Raw genomic sequence first — 24,252 nt, 5'->3', positions numbered from 1 at the left:
GCTAAGAACCTTCCACTCTTCTCAGTTCATCTGCCCCACTTTTCAGATGACAAAACTGAGGCTCAGAGAGGTGAAGCGACTTGCCTAAGGCAGTACAGATCCTAAAGTAGGGGCTGTAACCTAACCCGAGTCTGACTCCCGAGCTTGAGGCCTTCACCCCCTAGACGCTGCCTCCCTTCCAGAATCCCAGACAAAACCTCAGAATTCTGGAGCACCGGGCTGGCGGTTCACCAGCACGTTCCTGCCGGAGATCTCAGGGCTCTGAGACGCACCAGAGCCTGGCCCTGGCCACATGCAAGTTCAGAGGCATCCTCCAGACACCGGCTCCCCTGGCTGCCCGGCCTCTCCACTTCCCTGGGTGCTCAGCAGCCGGTATCTCTCCCCCCGCCCCCCACCGGGGAGCGGTGCAGGAACCCGGGACTTATCAAGACAAAGAACAAAAGTCGTGGGGGAAAGAAGCCAAGAGCCATCTCCACTCTGGGGTAGGGCCCTTCAGTTTCGCCCCTTTGAAATTTCAAATTCCAGTTTGTGGACAAAGTCCTAACTTTCCCACAATATAGGTCCCCAACCACTGACCAAACTCCAGTCCAGACAGCCAGCAGGCCTGGGGCTGGCGGGGTCGGCTGCTTCCCTTGGCAGCTTTCAAGTTCCAGGGGGAAGGGTCCTGGGCCAAGTGGGGTCTGCCAGGCCATCGCTGCAGCCCCATCCCACCCCACAGGGCCCCCTGCCTCCCGAGAGGGCAGCCCTCCTCCTGGAGCTGGGATCTGACGCTTGCTGGTACCGACGGAAGACACCAGGTAGGCCTCCTCTGTGTCCTGGGCATCTTTTCTCCCCCTTGAACTCCTAAAATGCTGCTCATACCACCCTCCTTACCCTGGGCACTGGCCATGTTGGCTTAATTCAATCACGACCTCGCAGAACTTCAAGACTGGAAAGGGTGTCTCAGCCAACCCAGCCATTTGGTGGATGCAGACACTGCGGGCCCCAGGGGAGTGGCAGCTGGCTGCAGGTTGAACCTGCGGCATAGACCCGGGGCCCCTCACTGAGCCCCAGAGGGTGGAAGGGACATGCTGAAGGCCATGCAGCAGTAGCTAGGGAAGCTTTCTTTGAACAAGAAGACCGCAGCTCTGTGAGGACCCCTCTGCTCCAACGCAGCCCTCGAGGATGCTGGCAGTGCCTTCTACAGACCCCGGATGGTGCAGTGTTTGTTTCAATGACTGACGGCCCCTGGTTGCCACGGAAGCACTTCCGAGAGGAAGATGAGGGAGCTCGGGGCTGAAGGCCAGTGGGTTTGGAAGGAAAGAACATTCATGTGGTTAACTGATAACTGAGCCTCATCCTTGGGCTCCCAGAAACCTCCTTCCTCTCTCTCCTCGGCATGATTAAGACGAACTTACCTGCCTGCTAATCATTGCTGAGCCTGTTGATTTTGCCTTAAAAAATTAACCGGGCATGAGTTTGCGGTTTGCCTCACCCCTAACCCCGAAAAGGCCCGGGTGCGCAGGAGGCCGCCGGGTTATGCAAGAGGCCGCTGGCCTCCCCACGCACGTCCAGGCCTCCTCCTCTGCTCTCCAAAGCGCGCAGGTTTTGCTCAAGAGTCAACAGTCGGCTTGTTCCCCTGCTCCGGGTCCTGAGCAAATTTGCTCTGTGACCAAAGAGAGATAAAGGCAGCTGGGGGCAGAGCTCTCCAAACAGGGATGCGAAGCGGCAGCTTTGAGTTTGGGATTCTAGAATCCTGCAGTGTCAGAGCCGGGAGGGCCTCTCAAACCGGGTCCTGAGGATTCCAGGAGCCAAGTGAGCGCACACCCGGACCCTGTCACCCCGTGTCTGCCTCTCAGATGTGCTCTTCTTCAATGTTTCCTTTGAAAGGCGGGGCCAGCAGCTGATGAGGCGAACTGGTCCAGCTTCCTCCCCTCACTCACTGTACAGATGGGGAGATTGGGGGGTGGGGTGTGACTCCTCCAGGGACAGGAGGTCACCAAGGTGTCCTGGGTCTCCAGGGAGGCTGGGGAGGACAGGGGCTCTCTCTGGGACTCCGCGACGTGTTCGGGACATTAGTGAACAGGACAGCACCAGAACGCCCTCCTCTACCGTCCACCCTCCCTCCCAGGGCTGCTGGGGGCAGAGAGGTGCCTGAGAGCCACTGGAAGGCCCAAGTCATAGGAATTCACCTGGCCTGTGTCCTGTGGGCCCTCTGAGGAGCAGCCACGAGCTGCAAACCAGAGGCTCCCGTTGTAACCCGTGTCAGCTGCATCCTCTCTCTGGAGGCATCAGGCCGTAGAGGAAGATGCAGTGCCCAACCCTGACTCTCTCGCCTCTTGGAGCCTCAGTTTCCTCACCTGTAAATTGGGAATAACAATACCTAACTCAGAGGGTTGTCATGAGGATGAAATGGAGTGAGGGACATGGCAGGATGACCATGACCAATGTTTATAAGGCAGTTTTGGGGCCTTACGTGTGTCAACTCATTGATCCTCACAGCCACTCTGTGAGGCAGGCAATGTTGTCATCACCATTTTATAGACCCGAGGCACACAGAGGTTGAGTCATATGCCCAAGCTCACACAGCCTACAAGAAACAAGAGCTGGGATTCAAACCTGAGCAGCTTGGCTCCAGAGCCTGTACTCTAACCCTGAGGCTTCCCTGCCCTTCCAGGGCCGAGACACAGTCAGTGCTCGATGCAAGCTGGCCAGTCTGCTGACAAAATATGCTCCATCCCAAGGCACATGTGGGCTTTGTGTGTGGTCTGTGAGGGCTGGAGAAGGCTCAAGAAGGAAGACATGCCTCTGAGCCAGAATGACCAGGGATGGACTCCTGGAGGAGGTGGCAGGTGGCATCCTGGACAGAGGGAATGTCCAGAAGTGGAGAACACAGTGGGTGATGGAGGAAGGGCATGGAAGCCTCTCTGGCTGGAGAGCAGAGCATTGTGGGAGATGCTGACCACAAGGCTCAAGAGGTAGGGTAGAGAGGATGGTCTGGAGAATGAGCAGGAAGGAAGCCAGGAGGACTTGGGCCTGCGTGGGCGGGGCCTCCCTGTGCACTGCCTCCTGTCAGCTGGCTTGTGACTTCTGGGCTGAGGCTGTTGTCCTCCTGTTTATGTTCCCCCCTCCCGGTTATGTTCCCGACCTTATCTGCAGAAGTGACCTTGGGAGATAGATGGAGCCTGCTCAGCCCCTGTGGGGCCTGAGGGAGGATGGAGAGTCTCTGCCTGGCCCAGACCCTGGTCTTGGGGTGAGGGGTGAACCCACATCCCGGGAACCACCCTTGTTCTGAAGGGCCCCAGGGACTTGCCTGGACATCACTGAGGTGAAGTGTCTGGGAGTCCTGAGACTCAGGCCAGGGTCACTGCATACAATTGTACAGGTGGCTCACTGCACAAAGGTTCTCTGGCCAAGAGGGCAGGTGGAGGCGGAAATCCATCTCTGTTCCACTTACCCAGCCAAGCACCTATGGAGATTTGCCTGCCCAGAGCGGGGCGCTTTTTACTCATTTTCACAAAAGCTCCAGGTGAGACCTGCCCTAGCTCTGCTTCCAGCCACTGTGTGACCTTGGGCAAGGTCATTCCCCACCCCTCCCCCAGCCTTGGTTTCCCATCTAAAAAGTTGTCTAGGCTGAAGCAGAGGTCCAACCCAGACAGTGAATTAGAATCACCTGGGACCTTTAAAAAATACAGGTGCCCAGGCCCTATCACAGACCCATGACTAAATCTGGGCAGAGGGCTGGGCGGGTGCTGGCTGGGCATCCGTATTTTTCAAAGTTCCCAGGTGACCCTGATGTGCAGCTAAGACTGAGACCCACTGGAGGAGGGCTTGAAATGCGGAGCGGGAAAGGCCTAGATGTGCACCCAAGTTCAACAACTTCCTAGTCACAACTTGAGCAAGGCTCGGTTTCCCCATCTGTAGAATGGGAACAGTGATGGCTTCTGCGTGAGGTCAGAATGCCGATTCAAGGAGACGGTATTCTGAAAGTGCTCGGCACTGTGGCCAGCATGCTGGCAGCCCCTGGTTCTTGGTACCCATGACTATTCTTTTGCTATTGGCAAAATGAGCTTGGCCTAAAATAAAGGGCGTTTCCGGGTCAAGGATTCAGTCGCAGAGCCAGGGTTTCTCTGTTCCTGAGTCAAGTTCTAGTACGTGGCTCTCAATCTTGGCTATATACCTGTCGTATTATAGAGGTATGTGCAATGATTATTATTATTAGATTTTTTATCTAATTTGCTAAAAATTTTAAATTTATTTTTGGATTGGTACTGCATTCCCATGGTTCAAAAATCAAAACTATAGAAAAGGCGCGCTGTCAGCAGGCTTGTGCCACCCGGTCTCCTCCACCACAGGGAAGCACTTCTCTGACTTTCTCGTATGCTTGCCAAGGTTTCTCTCCGTGCCCAGCAGCACAGAGGATGCTGTCTGACCAGCCCCTCCCCGCCCACTGCTGCACGCCTTGCTCTGTTCGTTGAATAGCATGGCCTGCAGATTATTACACTGAGTTGAGAGCTTCGAGGAAGGAGGGGATGCGGCCCCTTCAAAGGTGAGGAAACTGAGGCTCTGAGTGCTGAGTCAATGGCGTTTGAACTCTCTCGACCTGGCTCCACAGCCCGTGTTTGTCCCCTGCCCCAGGGTGGCCTTCCAGGAAGCCTGGCCCAGTGAGCTTTGGAGCCCGGCCTAATGCTCTGCAGGGCAAGCCTGGCAGGAGTGGGGTGGAGGGGTTGTCAGGGTGCCCACTGCGTCCAGGCCCCGAAGTCACAGAGGGGCTGAAGCGTGGAATAAAAACTGTCCAAAGTCATCCAGATAGTGACCCAGTAAGAGGACGTCCCTTGGATGGAACAGTTAGGGCCTGGTGGCCATGCCCTCCAGCAGAGTGGAGCCTGCCAGGAACTCTCTGCCAGCCTCAGGCTGTGCGGGCGGCAGGGGAGGGCGGGGTGGTGGGGGGGTGGGGAGCAGGGGAAGCAGGGTGGGCAGGACAGGCCCAGGAGGGAAGATGGAGGGGACCTCACTCCTGGAGGTCAGGGAGGAGGATGTGGAATTCAAGGCCAACGTGGCAATGACAGTTTAACCAAATGTGTCCTGCTCAGGCCACCTCAGGCCTCCCTCTGGACTCTCAACCTGCTTCAGTTCACTGACTCACTGACTTTGGGCAAGTCACTTTCCCTCTCTGTGCCTCAGTTTCCCCAACTGTAAAATGAAGGAGATTAGGTAGCGGATCTTTAGGTTTACTCGGAGCACCCCTGAAAGACTCTGTGGGCTCCCCTGACCTTGTTGAGGTCTGGATCCTGCCTTGGTCAGAATGGCATCTGCCTGCCAGGGCCCTGGGCCTTCCTGGGTCGGGGGCTGGGGGGACAAAGTCTCTACACTGCTCCAAAATCTGGACTCCTCCCCTTGGTCCTGTGTCTCTCTTCCACCACCCCGTCCTCCTCTCGTGGTAGATGCGGAGTCAGGACCATACCTGGGGGGTCCTGGGGGAAGCCCTGGCCCCAGTCTGACATCCTCCTCCTGGTGCTATGGGGTCCCGCACAGTGGGCAAGCTCTTCATCCTTGAGGGAGCTCCTGCTGCCACACTGGCACCCAAGACCCGGCAAGGGCTGCCGGCAGAGTTAATCTCTTAATACTGGTCACAATGAGATTTCAGGGATGGTGGGAGGCGGTCTCCATGGAAACAGCGAACTCGAGCAGGACCCATGCAAAGAATTAGCCACAGGGCTCAGCAAGGGGGTCCTAGAGCCCCAACCCAAACAGAAATGGGGGACACAGTAGCCTGGACTCCTGGGTCCTGCTCTGGCCTCCCGTCGTCTCCCCTGAGGGCTTGTGACAAACCATACCCTTGCACTGCCTCAGTGTTCTGTTAAACTGGACAGAGCCACATCCGCAGGGAGAGCCGCCTCCTTTCTGAGCCTCGGTATCTTCATCCTCGCACTGGGGTGATAACCCTTAACCAGGAGCTCTCCTAGGAGCGTGCAGGCATCAGAGTCTGCCAGACCTGAGTGTGAAGCTCAGCTTTTCCCACTCAGACCGTAAACCCGGGCCCGAGGTTTCACTTCTCTGAGCCTCCGTTTCCTGATCTCTACAACGGGCACGATAACACCACCCTGGCGTCACTGCTGTCTGACTGGGGGTGCTGGTGCTCAGTGCATGTGAGTCTCCTTCTCGCCTCTTTCTGACGGCCCGGCCACACGGTCCTCCAGCCACCGCAGCTTTCAGAGGACCACAGCCTCTCCCTTGTCTCTCGCCTTGCACAGGCTTCTGCCCAGAGCAGCTGTCCCACCTCCCCCTCCGCCTCCTCATCCTTCAAGTCCCATCTTTGTCATCTTCCGCCAGGTGGCCCTGAGGCTCAGGCAGGGTCGGGGCTCCCCCACCTCACAGCACTTTACATCATCACGGTTTAGTCCAACGGTGGTGACCGGCTATCGGGCTGCCTCCTCCACTGGACTGTGTCCTGTTGACCCTTCTATTCCCAGGACCTGACTGGCACGGAATGAACTCACCCAACCCATCATTCAACATTTATTCACACCTTCCACATGCACGGTTGTGGGTGCTGGAGATGGAGGAAGGAAGACAATAGGCAAGATCTTCCCTCTACACAGTTGCAGTTTTAGCAAATCAAAATACAGGATGTCCAATTACATTTCAATTTTGGATAAACGATGAATTTTTTTTTTTTTTAGTATATGTACCAAATAACTCATGGGACACAATTATACTTAAAAAAACACTTGTTATCTCAAATTCAAATGTAACTGGGCGCTCTGTATTGGATCTGGCCACCTATTCCCTTCCTCAGAGCTTATATTTTGGTGGGGAGGCACAGTGGAGACAGACATTCATGAATAAAATAGAAACAAATTTCAAATAGTGGTTAAGTGCAGTGAAGACAGTGAAACAGCACGATGTGGTAGCGCCTGGGGATGGTAGGGGGCGTCCTTGGATAGGGTGAACTCCGAGCTGGTGGCCTTCACCTGCATGGAACAGTTCTAAGCTCCAGTGAGATGTGAATTTGTAAAAGTCCTTTGAGGATCTTAAAGGGCGCGGTGGAGGCTGTAAAACTGGAGAGAAGGGCTCCAAGGCGGGCAGAGGGCGCCGCTGGGGGAGGGGGCTGCTGAGTCTCGCTTGAGAGATTCCACAATTTTGCAATTTGGATCTGGGCCGTCACAAACCTTCGCGAACCCGCAGCCCCACCCCTCGGTCAGCCAATGTTTTCCGCGGGGCTGGGAGCCAGAGGAAGGGGCCAAAGGGGCTGTGCAGAGAAGCGTGGCCACCAGGGCCGGAGCTTGGAGCCCTGACACCGTCCCTCTCTCACCCCAACCCCCGTCCCCGCGGCTGCCCTAGGGCGCAGGGCACAACCAGCGCTGCGCGCAGAGTCCGAGGGCGTCCTGGAGGAAGCGGTCCAGACGCCCCAGAGCGCCTCGCTTTGCGCGTCCCGGGCTCCTCCTAGTGGCCAAGGCGGGAACTGGCGCTCGGAAACTTCTAAATGACCGCACGGGCTCCACCAATCACGGCGGAGGTCGTATTACGATCTCACCAATCACAGGCCCGGACGGACCACGCCTCTCCAGGCCCGAGAGGACCGCCCCGCGCCGTCACCAGCCGCAACTCGCTGGGCTGAGTTACCGGCGGGCTCACTTCCCTCCAATCACATGCCAGTACGTGGCCGCTGCACCAATCAGAACGCAGGATTTTCAAACAGGTTCCCAGAGGCGGGTACCTCGCTCCCATTCCACCGTCTAAGAAATTTATATTCCGACGCCCGAGCCCAGCGTGCAGGTCCCTCTGAAGAGGGTCCCAGGTTTTGTGCTGGCTCCATGTGGAGGCCCACGTTTGCGTTCGGGGCCATTTATGTTATCTTAATGTTTAATGAGAGTAATATCATTAAATATCCTCCCCTCATTATAAAAGTTAATGTGTGGGGAAGTATGACCTTTGGAGTTAGACACACCTGAATTACAGTCCACTTACTAGCCTTGTGAAGTAGGAGCATTCGCTTCCCATCCCTCAGTCTTTAAAAGAGAGTGATAATAATACCGATAATACCTATGTCGTCATATTCCATCACCCCACCCCCGTCTCAGTTATTCTAGCCCAAATCCTGGGAGTCACTATCTTTGTGTCCTTCCTCCCATCGCTCCCAACTCATCAGAAAGTCCAGTTCTCGCCACCTCCAACAGCATCTCAAATTTTCATCATCTTTTCATCTCCCCCACAGCCAACCTTGTCCGCACCACCATCACCTCTCGAAGTCTATGGAAGTCTTTTCACTTCTCTTCTGCTGCACTGGCTCCCGGACCACCCACTCTTCACCCAGGGCCAGAGAGAATCTTGCACAAATAGATTGGGTCAAGTCCCTCCCTTACTTAAACCTTTACAGCTTTCTATGCATTATAATAAAACTCAAAATTCAAAACTCCCATGGACCGTGAGGCCTGCGTGACCTCGTTTCTGTATCCCTACATCTCCATCCTCATTTCATTTCATTCACCCCCGCCCCAGGGGCTGCAGCCACTCTGGACTTTTTCTTAGTTTTTCTTTCTTGTCTCAGGGCCTTTGCACATTCTTTTATCTTTGCCTGGAAAGCAGTTCCTTGCATCTTGGTATGGCTAGCAAAAAAAGATCTTTCAGATCTCAGCTTGATTGTCCCCTTGTCTGGGAGGACTCTCCTACCTATATATATATATATATATATATATATATATATATATATATATACATTTTTTTTTTAAAGATTGGCACGTAAGCTAACAACTGTTGCCAATCTTCTTTTTCTCCCCCAATCCCCCCAGTACATAGTTGTATAATTTTAGTTGTGGGTCCTTCTAGTTGTGGCATGTGGGATGCTACCTCAACATGGCCTAATTAGTGGTGCCGACTCCTTGCCCAGGATCCGAACCGGCGAAACCCTGGGCCACAGAAGCGGAATGTGCAAACTTAACCACTTGGCCATGGGGCCGGCCCCTCTCCTACCAAATTTATACAGGTTTTCCCCATCCCTCACTCCTTTATTCTCTGTCCCTGTACCTGTTTTTTCTTCTTACTGCTGATCACAACTTGAAATTACAGATATGTTGAATTACTTGTATATTATCTATCTCCTCCACCCCCATTAAGGAGATGATCTTTATCTGTTGTATTCCCCAGGGTACACCTGACATCTTGACCAGTTTAAAATTAAACTCATAATAGGTGCTTAAAAGATATTTGTTGGATGAATGACTGAAATTTTTTTTTTCCTGAGGAGGATTCATCCTAGGCTAATATCCATGCCTGTCTTCCTCCGTTTTTCAGTATATGGGCTGCCAGCACAGCACGGCTGCTAACAGAGCTGTATGGGTCCACACCTGGGAACTGAACCCAGGCCGCCAAAGTGGAGTACGCTGAACTTAACCACTAGGCCACTGGGGCCGGCCCTGAAAAGATTTTTGAGGAGAAACTGATATAATGGACATGAAGTGCTTGGTACATACTATGCTTTCGATGAAAATGATTTTATGCTTATAGTAGAAAATTTGGAAAATAAAATAAAAAGAGCAGATTAAAAATCATACATGCTGCTACATTTGGCAGGCTTCAGACTCTCATTGTTAACAAGGGTTTCTCGACTCGGCACTGTGGACATTTTGGGCTGGGTAGTTCTCTGTTCTGGGGCATTCTGTGCATTGCAGGACGTTTAGCAGCATCTCTGGCCTCCACCCACTAGATGCCAGTAGCACCCGCCTCTCCCCGCAAGGTATGACAACCAAGATCATCTCCAGACATTGCCAAGTGTCCCTTGGGGTTCAAATCGGCCCACTGAGAACCACTGTGTTAGGCCTTTAGACTCATCGGAAATTTTCTCCCTATAATTCAGTGTTTCTCGATTTTCAGTGTCCATAGTAAGCATCTGCGGCCATTACTAAAAATTCAGATGCCTCAGGTCCCACCTCCAGGCTCCAGGGTCAACAGTAGGCCCTGATGTCACGTGTGTAATGAGCTTCCAGGCGCTCCTGATGCACAGAGCCCTCAACCCCGCTTTGAAAACTCCTCCAGGAAGCCTCCCTGATAACCAGACCTGCCGGGACCCTCTCCTCGAATTCTTCTCCTTTTCAAGTACCCCTCCCCGGACAGCTTTTCAAAGCAGTGACAGAAGCAACTCCCAGCTCAGCCAAAGGCCAAATGGCTGCCTCTCCCTTCAGGGAATAAACCAGAGCTGACTGCAGAGTTCAGCTGAAGCCACTCATGAAATAACAGCACCCCCCCCACACACACACACAAACACACACCTCAACCACTGGAACCCCGAGGTGCTGCCTGGGAAACACAGCGGCTTAACAGGATGGTGACGTCAGACTGCCTTCTCCTCTGGAGACCAGAGTCCCTTCTCTGGTCATAGTGGTCAAAGACGGTCAGACGAATCCAATGAGTCTTGACTCCGTCTACCTTTCCAGACCCATCTTCAGGCCCCTTTGCTCCTGGTCCAGCTGTGGACCGTTCTGCTATTCCACTTCTCTCCTTTCAGGCACGTGGCCGGATCCCACTTTCTTGCCTCCTTTGAAGTTAGATGTGACCATGTGACTTGTCTTGGCCAATGAAATGTGAGCAGAAACCTTCTGCGTCACAGCTGGGCGGAAGCTTCACCACCCGGCGCTGGGGCTGTTGCGGAAGCAAGTGTAGCTGAGGGGTCACCTGGATGAGGCGAGCACCCTGCCGCCCCACGACGGACTCGTTCTGTAAGTGAGCGATCAGCGTTGCTGTGTTAGGTGCTGGGACTTGGGGCTTGCTTTGCCGTCGCAGCATAGCGTCACCTCACTTGACTGAATGTGGTCTTTCCAAGGCTTCCCTGATGTCCCTGTGACCATTATTTTTGCCATATCTTTTTTATTTTTTTGAGGAAGATTAGCCCTGAGCTAACATCTGCCACCAATCCTCCTCTTTTTGCTGAGGAAGACTGGCCCTGAGCTAACCTCTGTGCCCATCTTCCTCTACTTTATATGTGGGACGCCTACTACAGCATGGCTTGACAAGTGGTGCCATGTCTGTACCCAGGATCCGAACTGGAGAACCCCAGGCCGCCGAAGCGGAACATGCACACTTAACCGCTGTGCCACCGGGCTGGCCCCTATTTTTGTCATATCTGAAAAACATCTATGCTAGTCTTTTTTCTTACATCAACTCACTTATTTTTACTTAAATTTGTTTTAGAAGGAAATGTTATTCCTACCAAATGAAACATCAGTATCACAAGTAGAAAACAATGGGAAAATAAACAGAACGAAATAAACCGTTATTTTATATCCCAACTTAATAGTGCTGCCTTTCAAAGGCTCTTGGCCCTTGGTCTCCTCGCTCTTTGTTAAAAAAGGAGATCCCTAAGTGTGTGTCAACCTTTTGGACCCCAAAAAGCTGGCTGAGATTGTCAGATGTTTGAAGGCGGCACAGAATAGAGGCTGAGAGCACAAATTCTGGAGCCTGACTTTCTGGGGTTGAATTCTGGTTCTGCTATGGGCTAGCTGTGTGACCTTGGGTGGGTTACTTAACTGCTCTTTGACCATTTTCTCATTGGCAAGATAGGAATGGTAATGATGTGTATGTCATTGGGATGTTGTGGCGATTATTTGTGTTAATATATATAAAGGGCTTAGAACTGACAGGTGGGGTCAGCCCAGTGGTGTAGTGGTTAAGTTTGCACACTCCGCTTCGGTGGCCTGGAGTTCACAGGTTCGGATCCTGGGCACAGACCTAGCACCACTCGTCAAGCCTTGCTGTGGCAGGCGTCCCACATGAAATAGAGAAAGATTGGCACAGATGTTAGCTCAGCAACAATCTTCCTCAAGCAAAAAGAGGAAATCCGGCAGCAGATGTTAGTTCCGGGCCAATCTTCCTCACAAAAAGAAAAGAGAAGAAAAAAAAGAACTGACATGTGTTAGCTATAAAATTATAGCAGGATCAAGATCCAAGTGGATTTGCAGAAATGTTAAAAATAAGTCACCTGGACAGTGCGGACGGGGAGAGCTGCCTTAGCAGCAGGACACATGACCAAATTCTAGAAGTTTTACTTGGTGGCAGCTGCCAAACCTCTAACCCAGTCTCCTGAGCCATAGCGAGGACGTAGTGCTCAGGTCGAAGGAGCTAAGGAGCCCTCTGTATTCCAGCCTTAAAGGACCATTCATGGACATTTGTGTTTGATTTCAATTTTAATAGGAACACTTAAAATCTTCCTGGGATGGGACAGGATGAGAACACCATGCCCTTTGGAGTTGAAGATCCGAAAGAGTGCTGGGTGGGCAGCTGGGGAAGAGAGAAAGAGTAGCAGAGCAGAGCAGTCAAGACCACTGCCTTTGAAATATCAAAGGTGTCATTTACATAACTGTTTGACTATGTGAAAATTATAAGTTCTTCAAGCCTTCTTTGTTTTATCTGCAAAATAAGAATCAATCGTAGGACCTCTTCATAGATTGCTTTGTGGGGTAAATGTGATAAACCTTATAAATGAGGCACGCAGTTTTGTTACTTACTGAATTCAAAGTACTTTCCTTTGGAAAAGAGCGGTCACCCATTCTTATAGCCCCGGAGGACACACCAGGACCAACAGATGGATGCCACACGGAGGAAGGTTTGTGCTCAAAATGAGGACGATTTTTCTGTCGGATGCAGTGGTTCTACCGGGAAAAAAGCTTCTTTAAGTAGTGAGCATCCTGTCACTGGAAGCGTCAGGCTCAAGCTAAGAGTCGGGGAGGATGGCGAGAGGATTCCAGCAGTGGATCAGAGGCTGAATCAAAGTAGCATCTCCCAGGTGCAAAAGTCTTAAGTAAAATATGATCAGAAACAAACTCAAGTTGGGAAAATGGGATATCCACATGCGAAAGAAAGAAGTGGGACAGAGTTTACTCCATATACAAAAATTAGCACAAAATGGACTGAAGACCTAAACAGAAGAGCTAAAGCTATAAAACTCTTAGAAGAAAACAAAGAGGAAAATATTCATGACTTGGACTTTGTGATGATTTCTTGCATATGACACCAGAAGCACAGGCAACAAAAGAAGAAAAAAGATAAACTGGACTATGTTGAAATTAAAAACTTTTGTGTGCCAAAGCACACTGTCAACAGAGTGAAAAAGGCACCCACGGAATGGGAGAAAATATTTGCAAATCGTCTATCTGGTAAGGGGTTAATATCTGGAATATAAAAGGAACTCCTACAACTCAACAACAACAAAAATAAGCAACCTGATTTTAAAATGGACTTTAAATAGAGATTTCTTCAAAGAAAGTATACAAATGACCAAGAAGGGCATGAAAAGATGCTCGACATCACTAATCATTAGGGAAACGCCAATCAAAACCACAGTGAGATACCACTTCACACCCATTAGGATGGATATTATTTTAAAAAAACAAACAAACAGATAATAACAAGTGTTGGGGAGGATATGGAGAAATCAGAACCCCTTTGCACTGTGGTGGGCCATAAAATAATGCAGCCACTATGGAAAACAGCATGGCAGTTCCTTAAAAAATTAAAACTGGAATTACCATATGAGGGGCTTGTGGCCGAGGGGTTAAGTTCACGGGCTCCTCTTCAGCGGTCCAGGGTTTCACTGGTTCGGATCCTGGGCGCGGACATGGCACCGCTCCTCAGGCCATGCTGAGGCGGGGTCCCACATAGCACAGCCAGAGGCACTCACAACTAGAATATACAGCTATGTACTGGGGGGCTTTGGGGAGAAGAAGAAGAAGAAAAAAAAAGAAGATTGGCAACAGATGCTAGCTCAGGTGCCAATCTTAAAAAAACAAAGAGAATTACCATATGACCCAGCAATCCTACTTTGGGGTATAGACCTAAAAGAACTCAAAGCGGGATCTGGAAGAGAGATTTTTACATCCTTTTCATAGCAACATTATTCTCGATAGCCAAAAGGAAGAGGCAACCCAAGTGTCAACTGACAGATGAACAGAAAAACAAAACGTGGTCTGTACACACAATGGAATATCATTCAGCCTTAAAAAAGAAGGGAATTCAGATACATGCTACTACATGGGTGAACCTTGAGGACGTTATGCTAAGTGAAGTAGGCCAGTCACAAAAGGACAAATATTGTATGATTCCACTTATATGAGGTAGCTAGAGCACTCAAATTCACAGAGACAGGGGCTGGCCTGGTGGCGCAGCAGTTAAGTGTGCACCTGCTGCTTCGGCGGCCGGGGTTCACCGGTTCGGATCCCGGGTGCGGACCCCGGGTGCGGACATGGCACTGCTTGGCAAAAGCCATGCTGTGATAGGTGTCCCACATATAAAGTAGAGGAGGATGGGCATGGATGTGAGCTCAGGGCCAGTCTTCCTCAGCAAAAAGAGGAGGATTGGCAGCAGATGTTAGCTCAGGGCTAATCTTCCTCAAAAAAACAAAAATTCACAGAGACAGAAAGTCAAATGGTGGTGGCCAGGGGCTGGGGGAGGGGGAGTGGAGAGTTATATTCTAATGGGTACAGAGATTCAGTATGGGGAGACGAAAAAATTCAAGAGACGGATGGTGGTGATGGTTATATAACAATGAATGTACTTAATGCCTCTGAACTGTACCCTTAAAAGTGGCTAAAATGGTAAATTTTATGTTATGTATATCGTACTACAATTTAAAAAATTTTCAGGAATGTATGAAATAAATATGCGGCATCATGATCAAGTTGTGTTTATTCCAGGAATGCAAGAATGATTTAACATTAGAAAATCAAAGACTAAAGGAGAAAAAAATGTAATTATCTCAGTAGATGTTCAAAAAGCAATTAGGACAATTCAACATTAATTGTGATTAAAAAATAAACAAAAATTCTAGCTTACTTAGAAGAAACTTTTTAAAACTTAATAATATTACCTACCAAAACCCTACAGCAGATGTTATGCTTGAAAAGGTCAAAGTGTTCCTTTAAAGTTAGTAAAACAATGTTGCCCAAAGTGGCAGAGGCTGAGAGTTCTCACATGTCCTCTAGCCTTCCTGTCTTCCTCTGTAATAGAAGCTCCAGTTTTCATTTGGGCACGTGGATGTCCCCCGAAAAGACTTATCTCAAGCCTTCCTTGAAGCTAGGTGAGACCATATGAATATGTTTTGGCCAATGAAATGTACTCAGAAATGTAGTTGTGGCAACTTCTAGGAACTTTTCTTAAAAGATAGCTGGAACACGACTTTTATTCCCTTTTCTTCTTTGTCCCTTGCTCCATCCTTCTGCCTGTAATAGGGATGTATGGCTAGAGCTCTGGCAGCCGTCTTGTGCCATGAGGATGAAGCCACCATGAGAATGGAAGAGTAGTGGCTTGGAGGAGCCTGGGTCCTCAGGACTGCTAAGGAGAAGAGCTGGCCATACTACTCTTAGATTGCCTGCCTCTGGATTTTTATATAACTGAGGAATAATCTTCTATCTCATTTTAGCTATTGCTATTTGGTGTCTCAGTTCCTCATAGACAATCTAAACCCTATCTGATATACCCATTATTACTGCTTCTCTTTGATATTTTACTGGAGGCCCCAGCAATGCAATAAGACAAGAAATTAAAAACAAATCTAATAAGAGAATTTAGCAAGGTTGGTGGTTAAATTTTCAAGATATGGAAAGCATTTGTTTTGTATACACTAACATCAACAAATGAGAAGATTCAATTAAAAAATAGGGTAGCAATAAAAATAATAACCTATCAAGAAATTAATCTAACAAAAGACTTTTATGTATTAAAATTACTAAACTTTATTGAAAAACATAAAAGCAGAACTATATAAAAGAAAGACCTATATAAATGTATCGTGTTCATCACTGAAAGATTCATTAGGTAGAGAGGTCAGTTCTTCCCAAGATAATCAATAAATTCAATGAAATTTCAATTAAGAGTTCAACAAGACAAAACCACTTAGCACAATACTTGCAAATTTCGAGCACTCAAAATATGGTAGGTGTCTGTATTGAATTCCAGTGGAGGAGACAGATATGCCTTTGGTCTCCAACCTCTGTTCTGTCCTGTCTGACCTCATCCTAAAATTTAGATGAGTGAGCAAAGAGAATAGACAAGATGATTCTAAAGAACAACTGTCAGGAAGACGTGGTCTATAGTGTGTAAAGCTATAGCTGCACTGTCCAATATGGTGGCCACTAGCCACATGAGGCCATTGAGCATTTGAAATGAGGCTAATTCAAACTGAGGTGCTGTAAGCATAAAATGCGCATCAAATTTTGAAAACCTAATACAAAAAAAGAGAAAACTATCTTATGAATTATTTTTATTCATTAGATGTTGAAATGATAATATTTTAGATGTATTGGGTTAAATAATATATATTATTAAATAATTTTAACTGTTTCTTTTTTGGACTTTTTTCTTTTTTGGGGGGAAGATTAGCCCTGAGCTAACATCTGCTGCCAATCCTCCTCTTTTTTTGCTGAGGAAGACTGGCCCTGAGCTAACATCCGTGCCCATCTTCCTCTACTTTATATGTGGGATGCCCGCCACAGCATGGTGTGCCAAGTGGTGCGTAGGTCCACACCTGGGATCCAAACTGGCAGACCCCAGGCTGCCAAAGTAGAATGTGCAAACTTAACTGCTGCACACTGGGCCAGCCCTTGGACTTTTTTAAAATTAAGTTTTTTATTTGGGTATAATTGTAGATTCATGCACCTGTTTTAGTTTTTTGTTTTTAATTTTTTAAATGTGACTACTAGAGAGAGATAAGTGGAATCGTATAGACAGCCTAGAAACAGATCTACTTATATTTGAAAATGGGAGGCAAAAGTGATGGCCTTGCATATCAGTCAAGAAAGGATGCCCTATTCAAGAAATGGTGCTGGGTCAACCTGTTATCCATATGAAGAAAAGTACAAAGGCATCTCTATTTCACGCCACACACACAAATCAATTCCTATGGAATAAAGACCTAAAGATGAAAAATAAAACTTTAAAACTTATAGAAAATATTTAGTGTAATATCTTTATGATCAGGGCACTGAAAGATTTTATAGCCAAGATACGAAAAGCACAAGCCATAAAAGAAAAGATCATTAAATTTAATGACCTTATTTATCATTTAACCGAAATTTAACTGTATCACACTTGTAAACTTCTCTACAACAAAGAACACTCCAAAGAGAGTGAAAAGAGAAACTACAGGCTGATCAAAGATATTTTCCACTAATATAACTGAAAAAAGGATTTGTATCAAGAATAAATAATTCTGTATCAAATAACTGATTAAAAAATGCAGTAGAAAAATGGGCAAAGGATATGAACAAACCCAATAGGAGAGGAAATGCGAATTCTCACTTGGCATTCACCATATTTCCTTTTTTTTTTTTTTTTGAGGAAGATTAGCCCTGAGCTAATTGCTGCCAATCCTCCTCTTTTTGCTGAGGAAGACTGGCCCTGAGCTAACATCTACACCGATCTTCCTCTACTTTATAAGTGGGATGCCTACCACACAGCATGGTGTGCCAAGCTGTGCCATGTCCGCACTCAGGATCTGAACCGGCGAACCCTGGGCCACCGAGAAGTGGAACGTGCACACTTAAGTGCTGTGCCACCGGGCCGGCCCCTCACCATATTTCTGAATCCAGCACTGGTGAGGCTGTGGAGCACCCAGAACTAGACACCACCGATGGCAGTGGTGGCTGGTGGGCAGGAGTGAGCCACTTACCGGGATATCATCCAAGTGAAGATGCCCATTGCCCGAGACTCCAGAAATTCCACGTCTATGTGCCATCCCAGAGAAACCCTCATTCACGGGGGTAAGAATGTTCTTTGTAGCATTGTTTAAAATAGTGAAAATCTGGCAACAAGTCCGTTGTCAAAAACCAGAATAAATGTACTTGAGATATTCCGACACAGCATTTTCAATGACTCAGCTGGTGCTGCGGCAACCAGCTTGGGAAGATGCCTCAAGCTGTTACAGGAGCGAATAAAAGGAAGGTGCTGAAGGATACGGGCGACATACCATTTGAATAAATTTTCCAGATATGCAAAATAATATTATATATTGTTTACCTAGCCACATATAGTAAAAGTATCAAAACATGTCTGGTGACGATAAACAGCAAATGTTGACAGTGGTCACCTCCGAGAAGGGTGGCAGGGCGGTGGGATCAGGGAAGGGTCCAGAGGGGCTTCAACTCTAAGCGTAATGTTTCGTTTCTCATTAAAACAAAGAGTGAACCCGATGAAAATAGGGTCACGTGGTAGGATTTGGCAAAAGTGCGCAGTGGGTACATCAATGTTCACGGTATTATTCTCTGTACTTTTCTGCATGTTTGTAGTATTTCCTACTTTTATTTTTATTTTTTTTCTGCTTTATCTCCCCAAATCCCCCCGGTACATAGATGTATATCTTAGTTGCAGGTCCTTCTAGTTGTGGCACATGGGATGCTGCCTCAGCGTGGCCCAATGAGCGGTGCCGTGTCTGTGCCCAGAATCTGAACCAGTGAAACCCTGGGCCACCGCAGCAGAACGTGCCAACTTAACCACTCAGCCACAGGGACGGCCCCTTTCCTACTTTTAAAAAAAAGGAGAGGGGCTGGCCCAAGGTTCACAGGTTTGGATCCCAGGTGTGGACCTAGCAACGCTCGTGAAGCCATGCTGTGGTAGCATCCCACATAAAATAGAGGAAAACTGGCACAGATGTTAGCCCAGCGACAATCTTCCTCAAGCAAAAAGAGGAAGATTGGCAACAGATGTTATCTCAAGGCCAATCTTCCTCACAGAAAAAAAAAAGGAGAAAGATTATGAAAAAAATTTACTGTGTTTCTATATTCCAGCAAGTGACAATTCAGTAATGTAATTTTAAAATATCTATAAAACTTTTTTTTTCTTTAACTCTAGGACTGTATCTAAGCTGTAGCATTTCTTTGAGGACAGGGAGACATTTAATCAGTGCTAATGTTTTCATTCTGTGACGAGCTGATGTGGGCTGAGGGCAGCCTCTCTCGGAGTGCCCAAGGCACTGTCATGTGTTAAGGGCTCTGAGAAGTTCTCTGATAACGGAATTTGCAGAGCTTTCTTTAATCCAGCATTTTTCAAACATCTAACAATAGAATCATGTCCCGGGTGGCCTTGCCTTGGGAGAGGCTGACCGAAGGACCCCCAAGGTGCCTTCCGATTCTCAAGGTCACCTTTCTAGTTCTGGCTCTGATGGCCAAATCATCGTTCCTCTGGGGTCCTTGGCTTATTAAGATATTAAATGGGTGCGTGAAGGTGAGACTCTAAGATCTCTTACCTTTTTCCAGCTCTAAAACCCCATGTTGGAGCCCAGTGTAAGGATGACATTTCCACTTCATTTTTTATCTCCTCTCTCAATTAACTTTTTTTTTTTTTTAAAGATTTTATTTTTTCCTTTTTCTCCCCAAAGCCCCCCGGTGCATAGTTGTGTATTCTTCGTTGTGGGTCCTTCTAGTTGTGGCATGTGGGACGCTGCCTCAGCGTGGTCTGACGAGCAGTGCCATGTCCGCGCCCAGGATTCGAACCAACGAAACACTGGGCCGCCTGCAGCGGAGCACGCGAACTTAACCACTCGGCCACGGGGCCAGCCCCTCAATTAACTTTTTATTAGACTAAAGCAGGTTCATGGTAGAAGAATTAGCAAAATGCACAGAAGCAACATAAAAAAGAATTAAATTTACTCCACATGCCGCTGGGGGCCCTTTTCCCACAGGTATGGTGATAGCTAGCATTTATGGAGCACTTATGTGCAAAGCACTGTGCTAGTATAGTTCTAGTCTTATCTTTGTTTTACAGATGAAGAGACTGAGGGTCAGAGAGGTAAAGTCATGTCCGACAACACAGAACTTGCGTGGCTCTAACCCACATCTTCCTGGCTCTGCGAAACAAGTTCTCAGCCACTGCCATAAAGGCCCCACCATTTGAACCGGGTCTCCATCACTGTCAAGATTCCTTTTCCTCCTGGCTCCCTAAGTCCTTCAGTATTCTCTCATCTCCCCAGAGAAGCTGTAGCCGTTATCTCTTCTGAAAACAAAGTGAGCCCCTTCACCATACAAGGACCCATGTCCCTCCTCGAGAGTCAGTCTACGTTATCTCTAGAAAAACCATGACTTGCTTGGAGAAAGGGGAAAAAATAAGCCTCTCTCCACCTCAACTCCACCCCCCAAATCACCGGATTTGGGGTCAATTCTGAGGGGCTGGAGACAGAAGAATGGCTATGTAATAAAGTTTCAACTTGACTATTGTTTTATGTGACTATCTGATAAAGAAAACACAATGGCTGCCAGATGGGGGCTGGGAGGTGAGATTTCCCAAGTGGAGAGTTCCAGAAGACAGGCCTGGAGCTCTGGAGCCTGGGTCCTCCCGACAGACACACAGGCAGCAAGGGTGGGGACACCAGAGATAATAGTGGGGTCGCGCAAAGACCCAGCGAGGGACATAAGCCGGAGAGGTTTGGCAAGAACTGTTGTCTGTTCAGAATGGGAAAGGGAGGCAGGAGTTTGCCTACGTAGCCGTGAGCTTGGTCACTGCTGTCGAAACCAAGGGGCTACAGCAGCACTGCCCAACAGAAGTATAACGTGAGCCACACAGGTGATTTTAGCTGTTCTGATAGTCCCATTAAACAATAGTAAATCTATGAATGAGGAGATTGCTCTCACAAATAATGAGCTTCCCCTTGGTCTTAGCCATCAGGGGTCCCAAACTCAAGGGCCCACAATACCAAGATAAGTATATGGAGCAAATTTCACACTTTCCTGTAAGAAAGACAAAGCAGCAAACATAATGGTTTATGTTCATTAGTATAACTTCAGTGTAGGACATTAAGGAATGGTGGGGACTGTGGCAAATTAGAGAAAGCACATACAGTCTAAATTAGCTCCAGTGGAGTTTTTGCCTCACGGGTATAGAGAATCAGTGTTGCTACAGCTTCCCATTTTTTTGAAAGGAAGCTGGAAATCTGGATATTTAAAAGTTAGTAATTAATTCCAATTTTATTAAAAAACAAAATTGAGTGGTCTGGATTGCAAACTGTGATCTCCTTTAAACCCTTGACCATGTTTTACAGAGGAGGAAACTGAGGTTCAGAGTGGTTAAATATTTTCTCAACTCACAGCAAAGACAACTGGATCTTCAGGTCATTTCTGCTACTTCTGCTAATAACCATTTGTTTTTTCACTATTCTTATTGAGAATTTACTAGGTTCCAGGTTCTGTGCTGAACATATGGCACCAAGAAGGAAGTACTATTTATGATGCCGGTTTTGGAGAGGGAAACCAGGGCTCAGAGAGGTGGAGTAAATTGCCTAAGATCCCACCATGGGGCTTGAACCTGGGTCTGTGTTTGATTATAAGACTCTAGATGCTCCCTCTGGCTACCCCCTCCCTGAAGAACCTCAGAGACCAAGGAAGCTGGTTGTGTTCGCCCGGGGCCTCCTCCAAAGGGCGGGGCCTGGGTGGGCAGCGTCCCTCACCTCCATGCTTGCTTTCCGCGGAGCGCTTCCATTGTATCGTTCCTGTGAACTGGCTTCCAGGCAAGATTTTGTTTGAAGAAAGAACGCCGCTCCCGTTGTTTTTTTTTTTTAATTTGAAAACCACTGATCTGCTTATGGCCCCTCAGGAGAGGAAACTGAGGCCCAGACCAGAGGCGGCAAGTGCCTGAGTTCCCTCTACAAGTCAGGACCAGAACTGGGACCAGAAGCAGGTCCTGGAGGCCCGGGCCTGCCTGGGAAGCGGCCCGCTGGGTGTGCCAGGGCCCCTCCGGCTCCTCTGGGCTCTCTCTGCGTCTCTCTACCTGCTCCGCCCTTCCTCACGCCTGTTTGGATAACTTTTTGACCTGTTCCTTCCCAAGCTCCCCCTGAGGTGTGGCTGCCTCTGCCGCTTGTCCCAGAGGATCCTGGGCCTCGGCAATGCGGCGGCCCAGGCTTGGCCGGTCCCACGGCAGACAGTTGTCAAACAGCGGCCGTCTGGGCAGGGGGAGGCCTGTTTACCCAGGGCAGGGCCCAAGCAGAGGCTGCAGCTTCCTCCCCAACCAGCGGCCCATCCAGCTGCTCAGCGTACTGACTCAGCCGTCCCCCTCTGTATTTGCTCATTCCACAAATATTTATGGAGCGCCTACTGTGTGCCAAGCGCCGTCCTACATGCTGAGGCTCTAGCAGGCAACACCGTGGCCAGGTTCCCTGCTCTAATGGAGCTTACATTGGCGTGGAGGAGACGGATGATAAACAGATCAAGGCAGGCACAATTCCAGGGCTGCAGAGGATCACAGGACCCATAATGATGGGTGGAGGCAGAGAAGTCTTAGATTTGGGTGGTCAAGGAAGGCTGCTCCGAGTGGGGAACATTCGAGTTAAGACCCCAACTATGAGAAGAAATCAGTTATAGGAAGAGCTAGGAAAACGAGGTTCCTGGCAGAGGGAACAGCAAGTACAAAGGCCCTGAGGTAGGAATGTGCTTGGCCTGATTGAAAAATAGTAAAAAGGCCAGTGTGGCCGAAGTGGAGCAAGCAAAAGGGAGAAAGACAGGAGACCCAACAGAGGGGCAGACAGGAGTTGGATCCCATGGGGCCTTTTAGGGAAAAGAGCTGGGGTTTTCTTTTCTGTATGACACACAGTGGTCAGAAGATGTCCAGCACAGATTTTAAACGTGATTGCATCCTGAACTTCTCCTGTAACTTTAACTCTGCTTTTTCCCTCTCTGGCTTTCTGTCCCAGGAATTTGTTCTTAAGTACATTTGAGGGTGTTTGAAATAGTGTTTAATTATTCCCTTTTCCATTTTAATTTAAAATTCTTTCAAAAGTTTTGTCAAAGCTGTATGGATATGCAATAGCAAAAATCAAATACTTTTACGAAGCTGATGATAAATAGCAGTAGTCGCCTGCCCATGCTTTTCTGAACCTGATTCCCACCAATGAGAGGCAACTACTTACAACTGTTTTAGTTGGGTTGTTCCCCTCCCTGGGGTTTTCCTCTGGATTTCTAAATATCATGGTTATACTGCTACTTCTTGATTTCTCCGTTTTAGATGGAATGTGTTAACTTGCTAATAGGAACGATCCTGTATAACTATTTCCCAATTCGGAGATAACTCAATACTTGTTGTTTCCATTTGTCTAAGCACATTACTGTTATTACTATTATTCACAGCTGACACGGGCTGTATAGGAACCAAGGCCTTTCCGTGCGTTATTTCAGTTACTCTTCACAATCACGCTATACGGTAAGTGTTGGTCAACATAACAATCACACTAACACTTTGCATCCAGTGTAACCGTTGGCAGTTTGCAGAAGACCCTTGCACCCACCCCCTTGATCTGCAGAGAGATCCTGAGAGGCAAGCAGAACTGGCATTATTAACCCCATTTTCGGAGGAGGACGTGGAGCCCAGTATGACAAAGAAAATTCTACCTCTCACAGTGGGGTGCAGTGGTTAAAAAAAACCCATCTTCCAGCCAAGGTGGAAGGAGCTGGGGTCCCTGTGTGAAGGAGATTAACTCTCCTATCTTACATTTTAGGTTAGTTTGTTGCATCAACTGGTGTTGCCCTTACTAACATAATGCTTGGGTTCAAATCCTAGCTCTGCCTCTCCTAGGCTGTGTGGTTTGGGGTAAGTTATTTAACCTCTCTGGGCCTTTGTTACCTCTTCTGAGAAGTGAATATGATGACAGCACCTACTGCAATGGGCAATGGTGAGGATTAAAAGAAGTAATCTTTATAAAGTGCCGAGAACAGCATCTAGCCCGTGGTAAGTCCTATGTAAGTGATCAAATAAACCAGAGCTAGGAAATGAATGAGCCAGGACCCTGATCCGGGCCTTCTGATGCCAATGTAAGCATCTGGCCCAAAGCGCCGGACATTTGCATTCCTCTTTACAATTTTTCCTGTATCTGCCTATTACCCGTACCTTTATTTTCTGTTGTTATTTACTTGATATTTTTCTTTCCTTTGAAGAATACATTAATTTATTAAAGGATATTTTATATTACTGCTTTAATATGCTAGTTATAAATTTTTCTAACACGCAGTAAAATGAATTCAATAAGATTTAAAAGTGTTTGTCCATGTACTACCTAAAATCAGCTCCTCTATGCTGTGGGTACACCTGAGGAAAAGTATGCTATTTTTAAGTCTATAAAGAACCTTTGGTGGAGCCGGCCCCATGGCCGAGTGGTTAAGTTCGCGCGCTCCACTTTGACGGCCCAGGGTTTCACCGGTTCGAATCTTGGGCGCGGACATGGCACCGCTCATTAGGCCACGCTGAGGTGGCATCCCACACAGCACAACCAGAGGCACTCACAGCTAGAATACATAACTATGTACCGGGGGG

The 24,252-nt window shown here is 48.2% G+C and overlaps 1 protein-coding gene and 1 long non-coding RNA gene across 5 annotated transcripts in view; one reads left to right on the top strand and one right to left on the bottom strand.

The window, feature by feature from the left end:
• HNF4A (hepatocyte nuclear factor 4 alpha) overlaps positions 1-24,252 on the bottom strand; it is a 62,174-nt gene that overhangs the window by 30,056 nt on the left and 7,866 nt on the right. The window lies entirely within an intron of this gene.
• Positions 571-23,882, top strand: LOC103548088 (uncharacterized). Of its 2 annotated transcripts, none has more exons than XR_011531120.1 (3): positions 571-797; positions 10,484-10,694; positions 17,309-17,818. It is a non-coding gene; the product is annotated as an uncharacterized lncRNA (long non-coding RNA). The 2 variants fall into 2 exon arrangements; XR_544171.2 differs by lacking the exon at positions 17,309-17,818 and adding an exon at positions 19,726-23,882 and having other exon boundaries at positions 584-797.

This window comes from Equus przewalskii, chromosome 21 (assembly GCF_037783145.1).
Source record: "Equus przewalskii isolate Varuska chromosome 21, EquPr2, whole genome shotgun sequence".
Classification (NCBI taxonomy): domain Eukaryota; kingdom Metazoa; phylum Chordata; class Mammalia; order Perissodactyla; family Equidae; genus Equus; species Equus przewalskii.
Note: the sequence above shows the minus strand (reverse complement) of the source record. Positions and strands in the feature narration are given on the sequence as shown.